General features: G+C 44.2%; 1 long non-coding RNA gene across 1 annotated transcript; it reads left to right on the top strand.

Annotated features, from left to right (window-relative positions):
• Positions 1-891, top strand: LOC148112087 (uncharacterized). Its single transcript, XR_015729852.1, has 2 exons — positions 1-93; positions 222-891. It is a non-coding gene; the product is annotated as an uncharacterized LOC148112087 (long non-coding RNA).
• The last annotated feature ends 15,225 nt before the right edge of the window (positions 892-16,116 follow it).

Genomic DNA, 16,116 nt, shown 5'->3' on the forward strand with positions numbered 1-16,116 from the left:
TGTCAATGTGTGATCCTTCTTCTCAGGGAGCAGACAACCCCCCCCCCCAGAAGCCCTTTACCCTCATCTTCATTTTCACATCAACTCAGCAAGGTGAGTTAGAGTAAGAGAAAGTGGTTAGCCTAAATCAGTGACGGTAAATCTTTTGAGCTTAGTGTGCCAAAAATACAGAAAATGTTTAACTTGACTCTGCTGGTGTCTCTTTCTCACACACACCCCAGAACAAAAGAGAACACAGTGGATGGAAACTAATCAAGGAGAGAAGCAACCTAGAATGAAGGAGAAATTTACTGACCGTGAGAACAATTAACCAGCAGAATGGCTTGCCTTCAGACGTTGTGTTGTGGCTCCATTACCTGAGCCTGTGTCATCGACAGGAGAGGACTCCAAGAGTGAAGTAGAGGAGTTGGCAAGGCCTCCCTCTCCAGGACCCTCCTCTTTGGCAATGCCTTTGGTATCCGCCGAAGGGCAAGAGATAGGGCCGGGGCCAAGCACGTCCACGCAGCCACAGGTGGACAGTGATGAGAGTAATGAGTCTTGGCTGGATCCACGCCAGCGTCGCAGAGATATGCACGCACAACAGAAGAAAAGGCGTGCCCGAGATTAGGCTGAGTCACTGGACCACACCCCACAGGGTATAAAAGGGAGCGTGGTGGCCAGTCAAGCCTTCTGACGAACAAAGCTGAAAGCTTCCACGCCATTCTGCATTGCCGGACTTTTGCTATAGACTTTGCTGGATTATATTTGGACTTGATTTACTCTGTAATTATTGAACATTTTACTTTGATGTACCAGAAGCGGAGAGAAGTTATCTCTTCCCTTCGTGAGTAATAAACTCTTGGCAGGCAGCCACTAGGTTGCTGCCAAGTTCCATTATCATAAGGAAAAGGATTTTGTCGACTGGTTTGGTTTTTTACTCTTGTGCGTCTGTTGGTGTATGTGCGTGTGGGACGGGGACAGAACATGTGGGTGCTTTCATGACTGGAGGCTTTCAAGAAAGGACTGGACAACCACTTGTCTGGAATGGTATAGGATCTCCTGCTTGAACAGGGGGCTGGGCTGGAAGACCAGATGCCTGCAATTACTGCAGGTTCGAATCTCGCCAGGCTCAAGGTTGACTCAGCCTTCCATCCTTTCTAAGGTAGGTAAATTGAGGATCCAGTTGTGGGGGCAATAAGCTGACTTTGTATAAATATACAAAAGGATGAAGGCTATTGCTTAGCGCATTGTAAGCTGCCCTGAGTCTCCGGAGAAGGGCGGCATATAAATCAAAAAAAAATTTTTTTAAAAAAAGACCTCCAAGATCCCCTCCAATTCTGTTATTCTTTTAAGAACTGTTGATGTGGGGACTTCAGAAGTACAAAAAGAGGAAAAGAGAAAGAAAATTCAACACCTGTGTGTATGAGTGTTTTTTCTGTATGCATGCTGCCTAGAAAATTAAATAGAATTTTAATTCTCAGGGAGAATTCACTTCTGAGCAAATATAGCAGATTGGGCTGAGGAAAAGCCTATTGGTCCTAAAAGGTAGACCATATAAGGCAGGGGTCAGCAACCTTAAACACTCAAAAGAGCATTTGGACCTGTTTCCCAAAGAAAAGAGAACACCAGGAGCCACAAAACCCTTCCTGTGCCTGACTATTTCCTGAGCGGCCATAAAATTAGCATATGTAGTTGAATTAAACATTCTGTTTTCTTCTGAAACTTTTCTTTTCTTGGATTTATCCATGGTTAGCCTACCAGGAGTCGAAAAGCACAATAAATCGTGTGCCGGTGGGTGTCGCACATTGGCGGTTGTGACACATATTTTGAGCGACAGGGAGCCGCAATAGAGGGATGAAAGAGCCACATGCGGCTCCAGAGCCACAGGTTGCTGACCGCTGATATAAGGTATAAACTATATAAGATATAAGGTCTCCTGCCTTGAGCAGGGCGTTGGAGTAGAAGACCTCTGAAATCCCTTCCAGTCCTATGATTCTATGCTCTATGTTCATATACATCCATAATATAATAATAATAATAATAATAATAAAAACAACAACAATAACAGCTCAAAGTGCTTTTTTGAAGGGGAAAATTGTGGGAACACATTTCTTTACTTGTCACAGAAGTAGTAGAAGTTTTAGTAATAATAAAAAAACAGAAGTTGCAGTCTTTTAGTGCAAAGGGACTTCCCTGGTGGTTAGAATTGGAGACTCACCAACTGGAAGTGGCTGGCGAGAGAGATTTCTGTCCGTCCACCCAAGACATGAGCTCAGGGTCAGCTGTGAGTGAAGGAGGCCAATCTGTCTCCATCCCTCAAGGTCTGATTTTCCCTTGATTCTGCTTCAAACTGCTGGTCTTGGAGAAACCTCTAAAATCAGACCTCCTTCCTGATAAGTTAGGTTTGATTAATTTCCTAAATTTTCATCCAGCCAAATTTCTTCAAGAAAGAAAACATCAAAACCAACTTTTAACCCTGAAAGGACTGTTAGTGAATAACTGAATACGGATTTGGGGGAAATGGGCTTGTCCATCCAAGTTCTCTTCTGTGAGGTCCCTTCTGCTTGTCCTGTCCTGTCCTGTCCTGTCCTGTCCTGTCCTGTCCTGTCCTATTCTATTCTATTCTATTCTATTCTATTCTATTCTATTCTATTCTATTCTATTCTATTCTATTCTATTCTATTCTATTCTATTCTATTCTATTCTATTCTTCATTCCACTATTCTATTTTTCATTTCCAATATTCTATTCTACTCTACTCTACTCTACTTCCCATTCTAATCCACTCCACTCCACTCCACTCTACTCTAAGTAAAGGTAAAGGTTCCCCTCGCACATATGTGTTAGTCGTTCCTGATTCTAGGGGGCGGTGCTCATCTTCGTTTCAAAGCCGAAGAACCAGTGCTGTCCGAAGATGTCTCCGTGGTCATGTGGCCGGCATGACTCAAGACCAAAGGCGCACAGAACGCTGTTACCTTCCCACCAAAGGTGATCCCTATTTTTCCACTTGCATTTTTTACCTGCTTTCGAACTGCTAGGTTGGCAGAAGCTGGGACAAGGAATGGGAGCTCACCCCATTACGCGGCACTAGGGATTCAAACCACTGAACTGCTGACCTTTCGATCGACAAGCTCAGCATCTTAGCCCCTGAGTTACCGCGTCCCTTTACTCTACTCTAAATAGGACAGGAAAAATAGAATGTGAGAGGAAAAAAAGGGAAACCAGGTTCCTTGGTCCCTGGAGAAAGACCCATCAATCGTATCTTAGGGAGTCTGTAGTCAAAACAGTTGGACAGTTCTCCCTCCTGCGCCAGAGTTCCTTGTTGTAACTTCCATTTGGAACAGCTCTCTTGTCTTTATCAGCCATTCCCCTGTGGCCCAACTTAACTGCCAGGCTGATAAAATTATTTTCAACAGTTGTCCATGAGTTCATCTTCTGGAAACGCTCGGTTCACAGCTGTTGCTGCTCTCTCTCTCCTCCCCTTTCCCCTCTCCTTTTAAATTCTATTTTTCATCCGACAAGCTGCCTTCAATCCAACCGGAGATTAAGGGAATAAAGGAAGCTGTTCCTCCAATGTCAGGTGTCACTCGGGGCCTGCAAACTGCCAATTTGGTTTGGTGAGCATGTGGGGATGGATCTTCCCCATGGAACTTGCAAGGGTTGCCCTGCAAGATTTGGCAGAGTTGGCCCACGAGATCGGCAGGAAGTCATGAGACACAGGAGAGCTTTAGAATAACAGAGTTGGAAGGGACCTTGGAGGTCTTCTAGTCCAACCCCCTGCTTAGGCAGGAAACCCTACACCACTTCAGACAAATGGTTTTCCAACCTCTTCTTAAAAACTTCCAGTGTTGGAGCACTTACAATTTCTGGAGGCAAGTTGTTCCACTTATTAATTGTTCTCACTGTCAGGAAATTTCTCCTTAATTCTAGGTTGCTTCTCTCCTTGATTAGCTTCCACCCATTGCTTCTTGTTCTACTCTCAGGTGCTTTGGAGAATAGTTTGACTCCCTCTTCTTAGTGGCAGCCCCTGAGATATTGGAACTCTGCTATCATGTCTCCCCTGGTCCTTCTTCTCATCAGACTAGACATACCCAGTTCCTGCAACCGTTCTTCATATGTTTTAGCCTCCAGTCCCTTAATCCTCTTTGTTGCTCTTCTCTGCACTCTTTCTAGTGTCCACATTTTTTGACATCGTGGCGACCAAAACTGAGTGCAGTATTCCAAGTGTGGCCTTACCAAGGCATTATAGAGTGGTATTAACCCTTCACGTGATCTTAATTCTATTCCTCTGTTTATGCAGCCCAGAACTATGTTGGCTTTTTTGGCAGCTGCTTTCCTCTGCCTCAGCTCAAGGGGAGTGGCAAATAGATGGACAATTCTCTTCAAAGGAGGCCTGGAAGGGGCTGGGGCAGGAATTAACAGAATAAAAGAGTTGGAAGGGACCTTAGAGGCATTCTAGTCCAACCCCCTGCACAAGTAGGAGACCCTATACTGGTTCAGACAAATAAGTGGCTGTCCAGTTTCTTCTTTAAAGTCTCCAGCGATGGAGCCCCCACAATGTCTTAAGGCGAGCCGTTCCACAGGTTGATTGTTCTCACTGTTAGGAATTATTTCCTTATTTCCAGGTTGAATCTCTCCTTGTTCAGTTTCCATCTATTATTCCTTGTCTGGCCTTCAGCCAGGTCAGCTTCAGGGCTGACAGCAGGAAGCCTAGTACGATTCTTGGACCGAAGGAAAACTGGTCAAGTGATTAATCCAAAAGTGAGTAACAACCATTCATAACAATCATAGCCGAACTCAAGCAATCCAAACAGGGACTCTGGGTGACTTATACAACATCAAAGAGTAAAAAATAATAATAATCTAGAAGAATCACAATAAAAACAATTGTCCTGGGGGAAGACAGACCCTCAATATGCAACGTGTAGTAGGTTCACCCATCATCCCAGTTCAATGCCTGTCCTTCAAAACTTCCCCAGTCAAGCCAGAAATTTGATCCATTGAGGGTTAAGACTTACTAGGACAACTGATAGGAGTTCTCCTAAGGCTCCACGAGAGATCTATGTAGATTAACAGAGTTGGAAGGGGCCTTGTAGGTCATCTAGTCCAACTCCCCGCCCAAGCAGGAGACCCTACACCATCCTCAACAAATGGCAGTCCAATCTCCCCTTAAAAGCCTCCAGTGATGAAGCTCCCACAACTTCCAAAGGCAACTTCTGTTCCACTGGTTGATCGCTCTCACTGTCAGAAAATTTCTCCTATTTCCAGGTAGCTTCACTCTGATCAGTTTCCATCCATTGTTTCTTGTCCTGCCCTCTGGTGCTTTGGAGAATAAGTTGATCCTCTCCTCTTCTTTGTGGCAGCCCCTCAAATACTGGAATACTGCTATCATGTCACTCCTAATTCTTCTCTAGACTAGCCATACCCAATTCCAGCAGCTGTTCTTCATATGTTTTAGTCTCCAGGCCTTTGATCATCTTAGTTGCTCTTCTCTGAACTTTTTCCAAAGCCTCTCAACATCTTTTTTGTAGTGTGGTGACCAAAATTGGTTGCGGTATTCCAGATGTGGCCTTACTAGGGTTTTATAACGGGGTGAAATTCAGCAGGTTCTGACAGGTTCTGGAGAACCAGTAGCAGAAATTTTGAGTTGTTTGGAGAACCAGCAAATACCACCTCTGGCTGGCCCCAGAGTGGGGTGGGAATGGGGATTTTGCAGTATCCTTCCCCCAGGAGTGGGGTGAGAATGGGGATTTTGCAGTATCCTTCCCCCAGGAGTGGGAAGGGAGTGGAGATTTTGCAATATCTTTCCCCCAGGAGGGGGAAGAGAATGGACATTTTGCAGTGTCCTTCCCCTGCCACGCCCACCAAGCCACACCATGGCCACCAAGCCACCCTACAGAACCGATAGTAAAAAAAATTGAATTCCACCACTGGGTAAATCCTTGTTAAGAAACATTCACGGACGATAAAACAGGCCTGGTTTACGTGAGGTGGGTCTCCCTGGTTGGGTTGGCCTTTGCAGAAAGGAGTCTACCTGGAGTCGTGTGGTATTTTGGCAAGCCTTTCCTTGTGTCCAAACACAATGCTAGCCAACCGCTCCTCCACTGACCGAAGGCCAATCCTGAACCACAAGCATGTATGACTCTGTTGGTCATTCCTTCCGGTATGCTCTGGGGTGGGAGCATGGAAAGCGCCCCAGGGGAAGTGCAGCCGCTCAGGCACTCAGAGCCACAATCGCGACCACATCCTGCTCTTCCATCACAGGGTGCGCCTCCCCCACAGCCCCCTGCCCCCATTCTCTATGTGCTTTTCTCTCTCCCAAAGCGGCTCAGTCTGGAACAGAAGACTCGGTGGCCTGGGATTGATCTTCTAGGGATTTCTGAAGTTGACTATGGAAGACAGGACAGGCATTGCCCCAAAGTTTGTGAAATTTGGGGGGGGAGTACAATATAGAATGGGGAGGAAGGTTTTTTCTCCCTTCTCTATTTATGTACCACATGTTGTTTCCACCATGCTCTCAAGGCAGTACCAGGAGTGCTTTTCATAAGAACACTTGGAAAGGGAAGGGGAATGTTATTTTTACCTCTTAGGCTTAGGGGAAAGAAATGAGAGAGAGAGGAGAGAGAGAGAGAGAGGAGAGAAAGAAAAAAAACTAGAGAAAAATAGAGAGAGAGAGAGAGAGAGAATAGAGAGAGGGGGGAAGAGAGAGAGAAAAGAGAAAGAGTGAAAGAATAGAGAGAAAAGAGAGAAAAGGGAGAAAAGAGAGAGAGAAAATAAAGAGAAAGAAAAAATAGAGAGAAAAGAGGGGGGAAGAGAATAGAGAGAGAAAAAAGAAAAAATCAAGAGAGAAATAGAGAGGAAAAAATAGAGAGAAAAATAGAGAGAGATTAAGAGAGAATCTGAAAGAGAAATTGAGAGATTGAGAAGAAAAACAGAGAGAGAGAGAGAGAAAGGGAGAAACAAACAGAAAGAGGGAGAGATTGAAATAGATTGAGAGAGAGAGAAAAGAGAGAGAGAATAGAGAGAAAAAGAAAAAATCAAGAGAGAAAAATAGAAAAGAGAGAGGGAAGAGAGAATAGAGAGAGAAAAAAGAAAAAATCAAGAGAGAGAAATAGACAAAAGAGAGGAAAAGAGAGAGAGAAAAGAGAGAGAAAAGAGAGGGGAAAAATCAAGAGAGAGAGAAAAGAGAGAGAGAAAAGAGAGAGACGGAAGAGAGAATAGAGAGAGATAAAAGAAAAAATCAAGAGAGAAATAGAGAGAGACAAAATAGAGGAAAATAGAGAGAGAAAAGAGAGAGAATAGAGAGAAAAAAGAAAAATCAAGAGAGAGAGAAAAGAGAGAGAGAAAAAAAAGAGAGGGAAGAGAGAATAGAGAGAGAAAAAAGAAAAAAGAAAAAATCAAGAGAGAGAGAAATAGAGACAAAATAGAGGAAAATAGAGAGAAAAAAGAGAGAAGAGAGATTGAGAGAGAAACTGAAAGAGAAATAGAGAGATTAAGAGAGAGAAATTGAAAGCGATTGAGAGAGAAAAACCGAGAGAGAGAGAGAGAGAGAGAGAAAGGGAGAAACAAACAGAAAGAGGGAGAGATTGAATTAGAGTTTGAGAGAGAGAGAAAACAGAGAGGAGAGAAATATTGAAAGAATTTGAAAAATTCCTGGAGATTCTCCTCTCCCGCCCCCTTTCCCCCGCTCCCCAAATATTTCTGCAATTTTCCCTACACGGAGGAAGAGAAACGGGGGGGGGGGAGAACAGCCTGGCCATAGCAAGTGGGGAGAAGGTCTCGCTCTGTTCCCGAGGATCCTCTCCGTTGACCGGCTTTCCAAGAGCGCCCCCTGCTGACATAGCCGAGCTCTGCTTCTCCACCCAGACCCATCGTGATGGCACCGCTTCATTTCAGGGGCTCTTGTCCAGCAGCCCCCCCTCGACCCCACCCCATCCTTCTCCCCAGGCACCCCAGAACTGCCACCTGATATTTCCTGCCGGCTGTTTGTGCGTCAGGCCCATTAGCAGCATGAAATTGGGATCATAACGGGCAAGGACATGTGCTTGGCAAGGAGAGAGGAGGGGGTGGGGGGGAGGGCTGCCAGGCTCGGAAAGAAGAAAACGGTTCTGGATCCAGCCCAGAGTGCAGAACTCGGCATCAGAGCCCAGTGGAAAAGGCATCACTCAGTGGTGAAATCCAATTTTTTTTACTACTGGTTGTGTGGGCGTGGCTTGGCGGGCGTGGTGTGGCTTGGTGGGTGTGGCGGGGAAGGATACTGCAAAATCCCCATTCCCACCCCAGGGGAAGGATACTGCAAAATCCCCATTCCCACCCCACTCCAGGGGAAGGATACTGTAAAATCCCCATTCCCACCCCACTCCAGGGGAAGGATACCGCAAAATACCCATTCCCACCCCACTCCAGGAGAAGGATATTGCAAAATCCCCATTCCCTCCCCACTCCGGGGGGGGTGGGGTGGGGGGGAGGATATTGCAAAATCTCCATTGTCACCTCACTCTGGGACCAGCCAGAGGAGGTATTTGCCGGTTCTCTGAACTGCTCAAAATTTCCGCTACTGGTTCTCCAGAACCTGTCAGAACCTGCTGAATTTCACCCCTGATACATTCAATACATAACAACGGGCATTCCATCACTGGAGGTTTTTAAGAGGAGACTGGACAGTCTCTTGTCTGAGATGATATAGATTCTCCTGCTTGAGAGGGCTGTTCAATTTTAATGTAGATGGCCTCTTTGACCCCTCTTTCAAACCACCTATATCTCCTGTTTACAACACATCCTTTCAACAATTCCAAGAAGGTTCCACACCCATTTTCCATTATTCAAGTGACTCTGAGGGCACAAGTAAATCCCCAAGCGGCCTCAACGACTCTCAGAAAGAGCACTAATGACCAGATGACTGCAAGGAATATAAATCCTTTCATTCTCTGCCGTTCAGTCAGAACTGAAGAAGCTTCTTGGATGAGAAATGAAACATCTTCAAGGAAAAACAGAGTCCAGTTGTCTTTTGAAAAAGCACCTTTGGGATAAACAGACGAGTCTTTCACAATAACATTGAACTAGACAAGCCTCCATCAAAAGCCACGAAAACCCATTCAAACAAGCCCCTTCACACATTACCCACACACATAACATGGCAACAGAGTGGATATCAACAATGGCCAGTGCCTTTTCTTAATTTCAGTTGACTAAACTGAGTTCTTGGACTGTACCAAACCTTGGGTCAACCGTGAAGATGACATGACCGAAGCCATCTTGGAGCTTCAGTGTTGCCATACTGGAGCTGAGGGATAGGGAGGGGGGTGGGATTAGAGATAGCTGGGGTTCTGTAGCCAAAATAAAATACTTTCTCTTGGAACCAAGGACATTCTCACACTTGGTCAGAGGAAGGAGGAGTGATGTCAACAGGCAATCAGACGGTACCTTGATTGGACCATGTGACTGATTGTTTGGGTTCGAGGGAAAACTTTTAATTAGGTGAAAACCACGGGAACAGTTAGAGTTGGTTTTCACCAGTACTGTGTCAATATGGTATATCCAATAAAACTATTCTTTGAGGAATCTACCTGCCTCGAAGTTTTGTTTGCTATGAATGTATTACTTGGAACCCTGACACCTTTAGCGACTGGAGACTAAAACATATGATGAACAGTTGCAGGAACTGGGCATGGCTAGTCTAGTGAAGAGAAGGACCAGGGGAGACAGGATAGCAGTCTTCCAGTATTTGTGGGACTGCCACAGAGAGGAGAGGGGTCAAGCTATTTTCTAAGGCACCCAAAGGCCAGACAAGGAATAATGGATGGAAACTGAACAAGGAGAGATTCAACCTGGAAATAAGGAGGAATTTTCTGACAGTGAGAACAATCAACCAATGGAACAGAAGTTGCCTTCAGAAGTTATGGGAGCTTCATCACTGGAGGCTTTCAAGCAGAGACTGGACTGCTATCAGAAATGGACTGTCAGAAATGGTATAGGATCTCCTGTTTGGGAGGGGGGTTGGACTAGATTAGGGGTCACCAACATTTCGGACCTCAGGGACCACTAAATTCATAATTTTAAGTCTCGCGGACCACTAATATGATCTGCCTAATGACCGGCTGGGTGTGTGTGGCTAGGTGGTCATGTGAGTGGATGGGTATGGACAACTCGATGTCACTCGCGTCGAGGGGCGCCTCGCCAGCCTCTACTCACCCCTCCCCTCCCAGTCACTCTTCGCCTGCCCACCCAGGCTCCTTAGGGCCCCAACAAGAAGCAATTGTTGGATCTAAGCAGCCACCATGAGAAAGAGTCTGTAAAACAGCTCAGTTCAAATTGGATCCGGCCGAGAAGGAGGCTCAGCAGAAGCATCTCATGAGGACTAGGAGCATAGGCTTTCCAAGCAGAGGGAAGACCTGCAGGAGTGCAAGGCCAGGTACCGGTGCCTGGAGGCTCAGCGGACTGAGATGGTCAGCCAGTTCCAGGCCATGATGCAGTCCCACTGGAACAAGGCCCTTCGGCTCTTTGCCACCAGTGGCACTTTCCTGCAGCCTTCGACCAAAGCCCCATACCAGGAGGCTGAAACAGACCACGAGTCAGAATTTCTGCCCCCCTCTGACCCACACAAAAAGACCCCGAAGGGGGAGACTCTCTGCAGCAACACAAATGTTAATTGCACGTATCTATCCCAGGGGCCATAATTTGAGGACCCCTGATTTAGTGCAATATAAAAAATGCAAATAATTTTTCTGCGGACCACCAAAATTTTCTCGTGGACCACTGGTAGTCCACGGACCACCAGTTGGTGACTGCTGGACTAGATGACCTGGCTTAGGACCTGGTTATCTACGGGACCGCCTGCTACCACCAATAGCCTCCCACCGGCCAGTACGCTCCCATAGAGAGGGGCTCCTCCGGGTGCCGTCGGCCAAACAATGTCGGCTGTCGGCCCCTAGGGGGAGAGCCTTCTCTGTGGGGGCACCTACGATTTGGAACGAGCTCCCCCTGGAGATACGTAGGATCCCGGATCTGCGCACCTTCCGCCGCGCACTTAAAACTTTTCTATTTTATCAAGCTGGCCTGGCCTAAATCTTCCCCCTTTTTAAATGTGGAAATTTTAAATTTTTAAATTTTAAATTCGTCTTATTTATAGGGGTATGGGTAAGGCGTTTTAAATTGGGGAGCCATTTTGGATTTAATTCTGTTTTAAACGCATTTTAATTGTTTATATTGTATGTTTTTTAATTTTGGCTGTTCACCGCCCCGAGTCCTTCGGGAGAGGGGGCGGTATAAAAATCTAATAAATAATAATAATAATAAAATAATAATAATGACCTACAAAGTCCCTTCCAACTCTGTTAATCTGTAACCTTTCAGGATCTAAACTTTACCTGGCATAAGAGACAAACCCAATTAAGGTCCCACAAAAATATTTTCAATGTGGCGTTTGTTTCCCTCAGGCTCTGGTGGGATCATTACTATGAGAACCTACCACTGATTTCCCAACAAAGGTGTCTTCAGCAGGCCAAGCTTTTTGTCAGAATGATGGATCTTCCATCCTGATGCAAACTCTGCGACAAACTCTTGAGTATTTGTGTGCAGTGTTGCAATGCAGATAAGGCGAGTGGAGTTCACCTTATAATATTGCAACGCATATCTTGCTCCCTCCTCCATGGAGAGGCTTGTGTTCCCCTCGATAATTAATTATCCCTGCTGGTAATTAATTTGAGAAGAGGCAAACATAAATTTTTATGTCTCCACACCCTTGTGCTGAAATAGAAAAAAAAGGGGGGGGATCCTTCTGGATTTGTGCCAGGATTTTGAGGAGCATTGTGGTAGTTCTATGTTTCTTTTGGTTTGCCGTGAAAGTTAGGCTGAGGCTGTACTACCCTCTAGTGCTTGTAAAGTAAATAAGGGCTTGTCAAGGGTGATGAGCTTTCTCATGTGTGCTTTTTCTGTTAAAATTATCAAAATTCAGCATCTTTTCTGCAGGATCCAATCTCGGTGCGTCACCGGAACCAGAGCTTTCAGACTCATGCTGGAGCCCATTCTCAGGAAACTTTCTTTACCAGTTTATGTGCTTTGGACTATTCTACATGTAGCATTTATGTGGTGCCTTCCTATTGGTTGATTGGTGTGTTGATGGCCAGTGATTGGCTTTTGCTCCTTATACCGCCAAGTCCTCGGCTCCTAAGTACCCTATAAACTGGTGGTAAATCAGCAATCCTGTTGACTGACAAGGGCAGTGGTGCAGTGGTGGGTTGCCCCCGGTTCGGACCGGTTCACAAGAACCGGTAGTAAAACTGGTGGGAGGCTCCGCCCACTGATCCGGACGTCATCATAGGTGATCTGCACATGCGCAGAAGAGCGCACGCTCACGTGCGAACCAGTAGTAAAGGTAAGTAGAACCTACCCCTGCAGTGGTGGGCTGCTACTGGTTCAGAACGGTTCAGGCGAACCAGTAGTTGTGACCTGTGGGTGGGCCCCCAGTAGTTGTGACCTGTGGGTGGGCCCCCGCCCCTTCCCATCTGCCCCGGCACTATGCTATCCTATTTATTTATTTATTTATTATTATTATTTTTTGAAACAAAAGTTTTTTATTTTTTATATTCAAACAACCAAACATTACACAATCAATTATCATACATCATTTTATCCCCACCCAACTCCCCTCCCCAATTCCCCCCCCCCAACTTCCCAGAGCAAAAACAGGATATAACATTTAACAAACATAAGCTAAAATATGCTAACTATTACAGAATTCAAAACTCTCTCACTTGTTAACTCCCCTTTTAAAAATTATACTTCAACCTTCCTTTTATAAATTCTCTTATCACATTTCACATTTGTAAAAAAAAATAATAATAATCTTATTTTAAACATTTTAAAATCTCTTAATACATTAGCAGAACGTTCTCCAAAATATAAGTTTCAAGACTTTCAAAGAATTATCCATTAAATTTTAAGTTATCCACCTTTAAACTTCAATACTTTAAAACTATCATAAAATTCAAAAGTTATCCAACTTTAATTAAATCTTTTAACATCATGAGACAGTCTCCAAAATATAACCAGTCCTTCTTTCTTTCTATATTTTTTCCAGTCCTTCTTCAATAATACTTTCTTCTTCAGCATTGCTCCTCCCCCTGCTTTTATTTTCAAAAAATTTTGGGTTTGAAATTGTAGTTGGTATGTCTTGGGAGTTCGTTCTCTTCTTGGGATTGTTTCCTTTAATTTGAAGCCCCCATTTCGACTCTTCCTGCATTTGTAATCCATCAGTTCATTCCTTATATATTGATTCTGTCTGTAGAGCCAAAATTTGTCAAAATATTTATCAACCTGCAGTAAAGAGTCTTCTTGCTGTTTCTCAGTTAATTGAACAGAAGCCTCTTCCAGAACCTGTGTTTTCGATATAATAACCTCCATTTTAGCCCCAGCAATGTCTCTTCTATCCTCCAAAGGCGCATTGTCCTGATTAATTTCTTCCTCTTCTCCAGCCAGCAAATCATTATTATTCCCCAATTTAAAATCTTGAATAGTTCTTTTAATTATCTGTCTTATCTCAGCAGTAAAAGATTTTAAAAAGTCTTTTAAGTTCTTCGCAGTCACTACTTGTAAGTTTGCTGATTCATATAATCCATCTTTAATTTCAGCCATTTTTCAATTGTCTCTTTATGTTTGTATTAATTCAGCTATCAGGTCATTAACTCCAGTTATTTCCAAGCAAATTAGAGATATAAGTTAGTTAAAATCAATACCACAGTCTTTTTCATTCCAGTTCCACTTTAAATCTTTTTCTTGAATAACCCGATAGCTTTAACAATGTTATTGATGTTAACAAGGACTTTCACTTATAAGTTTCATTTTCACACCCTAAGGCGCCATCTTTTTTTTAAGCGGAGTTAACATACAATACTTGCATTTTTAGTCTCCTGGATTAATTCTGCCAGCATCCAAAATCCAAAATCCAATTTCTTTATAATCCTTTTAGTTGCTTGCTGGTATGGTCGCGACGCCTCGGTCTGCTTTAAGCAGACTCATCCCGGCTCCAGAGCTTTGAAGGGCTTTCAGGGAGCTCTCACTCTGCAAGCCCCAGGCTTTTAAAAAAAAAAGCCTGGGGGTCTAGGGGAGCTCTGCCCAGACCCTTCTGCTCTTCTCTCCCCCTTTTCCCTGGGGGAGAGTTTTAAAGCCGCTAGACAGCTGATTTTCGCTGTTCTAGCGGCTATACAGAGTCACGGGGCTGGAGCTCCTAAAAGGAGCTCTATCGGCATTTCGCGGAGCCACCGGAAGGTCTTATTTATTTATTATTTATTTATTTTGTCGCATTTCTATGCCGCCCAACTTCCGAGGGACTCTTTATTTATTTAGCAATGTTTTTTAAGCTGTGCACATGCGTGCAAGCTTACGCAAGAGCAAAGTGCATGTGCAGAAGCGCACACTCACATTTTCGGTGCTGGGGTGAACCGGTTGTTAATTCATGTGCTGCCCACCTCTGGACGAGGGGCGTGTTTCTCAGGCTTTAATCACTTCCCTGGCTGTTTTTGTGCCTGCTCGTCCAACAATCTTAGTAACTGCACAATTGAATATGTGTCCTTGTTCAATAGACTGCCATCTCTCAGAAATGATTTTCCTGTTTGAGTGGGGGGGTTGGACTAGATGACCTACAAGGTCCCTTCCAACTCTGTTAATCTGCTATCTGTCTGACCGCTCTCTTGTGTTCTTGCAATCTGGTGGTTAGCTTCCTTTCTGTCTGTCCTACATGGTCACGGGTAATCTATGCAGGGGATCCAGGAGATTACATTAGAAGTATCTCCCACCTCCAAGCAATTTTTGCAATGGAAAACATCTTTTCTGCCTGCTCAATAGAAAGCGACTAAAATTGGATCACCACTATTTCATCTCTTTGATGCATTCAAGAATTTACATCAATTTGTGGAACTTAGACAACTCTTCCTCACCGCTCCAGGGATACATTTTATTTATTGCCTCCTTTTGTTTTTTATTATTATATATTTTAAGTATTTTTATATTGCTGGATTAAGGGCGTCTTTGGAGGGGGGTGAAAAAAACTCAGGATGGGAATCACAGCCACATAAACCATGCGTGAGCAGGGGGTTGGACTAAATGACCTTTAAGGTCCCTTACAACTCTGTTACTTGTTATGTACTGTCCCTTTTTAAGTGGTTATAGATGAAACATATATAAAAAGAGCAGGGCACATATGAAGAACGGTTGCAGGAACTGGGCATGGCTAGTCTAATGAAAAGAAGGACCAGGGGAGACATGATAGCAGTGCTCCAATATCTCAGGGGCTGCCACAAAGAAGAGGGAGTCAAGCTATTCTCCAAAGCACCTGAGGGCAGGACAAGAAACAATGGGTGGAAACTAATCAGGGAGAGAAGCAACCTAGAACTAAGGAGAAATTGTTAGAACAATTAATAAGTGGAACAACTTGCCTCCAGAAGTTGTGGATGCTCCAACACTGGAAGTTTTTAAGAAGATATTGGATAACCATTTGTCTGAAGTGGTGTAGGGCTTCCTGCCTAAGCAGGGGGTTGGACTAGAAGACCTCCAAGGTCCCTTCCAGCCCTATGATTCTGTCTTCTTTACATCTTTCTGTAATAGTGAGTGCATGCTTATCAGTGGTGGGCTGCTCCCGGTTCGGTCCGATTCTTTTTTTTTTTTTTTTATTGTAAAAGTTTTACAATTACATTTTCACCCCATTTTCGCCCCCCTAACCCACCCCGAACTCCCCAACCCACCCTCCCTAACCCCCCCTAACCCTCCCCTCCCCCCCGGACTTCCATAGAGTATACCCCATCATTATCCCCTTTATATAAAAAAAAACCTTGAGCTTTAAACCCCCCCAACCCCCATATCATTTTTCATCTTCACATAGTTCAAATATTTCTATCTTAATATAATATAATACTATCAATAAAAAGCTATTTGATACTTCCTAGTTTGATATTTGTTCTGCACATAATCTATCCATTTTTTCCATTCACATTCATAAGTCTCTTGTGAGCGGTCTTTTAAATATGCTGAAATCTTCGCCATCTCAGCGAAACTGGCCATCTTCAAAATCCATTCTTGAACGGTAGGCAAAGCTTCATTTTTCCAATATTTACCTATCAACAATCTCGCTGCTGTAATCATATA

This window comes from Pantherophis guttatus, chromosome 14 (assembly GCF_059756535.1).
Source record: "Pantherophis guttatus breed Tessera chromosome 14, ASM5975653v1, whole genome shotgun sequence".
Classification (NCBI taxonomy): Eukaryota; Metazoa; Chordata; class Lepidosauria; order Squamata; family Colubridae; genus Pantherophis; species Pantherophis guttatus.